The sequence below is a fragment of the Bison bison genome, unplaced genomic scaffold (genome assembly GCF_000754665.1).
Source record: "Bison bison bison isolate TAMUID 2011002044 unplaced genomic scaffold, Bison_UMD1.0 scf7180017861857, whole genome shotgun sequence".
NCBI classification, from domain to species: Eukaryota; Metazoa; Chordata; class Mammalia; order Artiodactyla; family Bovidae; genus Bison; species Bison bison.
The window spans coordinates 9,102-9,435 of record NW_011492429.1 but is presented as its reverse complement, the minus strand read 5'-3'; positions in this window follow the sequence as shown (position 1 = coordinate 9,435).

The window sequence follows — 334 nt, the reverse complement described above, 5'->3', positions numbered from 1 at the left end:
TTATCACTGTACCTAGAAATGTGTAATGCCTGTATGGTAAGGACTTAATAATAAATAATGATTAAGTGGTAAAAGGATTATATTGTAACACTGATTTTTAATCAATCTATGCATTTAGCTTTTTTACTCTTTTTCAGAGACAAGATAATTTTTATTTAGTTTCTTGTAATTTATATAAACTTTTTAATTTTTACAATGTATAATATTTAATTCTATATAAGTCCCTTTGTTAGTATATTTCAGTTGCATTATTCACAAAATTTTTACTTTAATACTGTTAGTGTTCACAAGATAATTGAAGTAAAATAGATAATAATAAACAACATAAATAAAA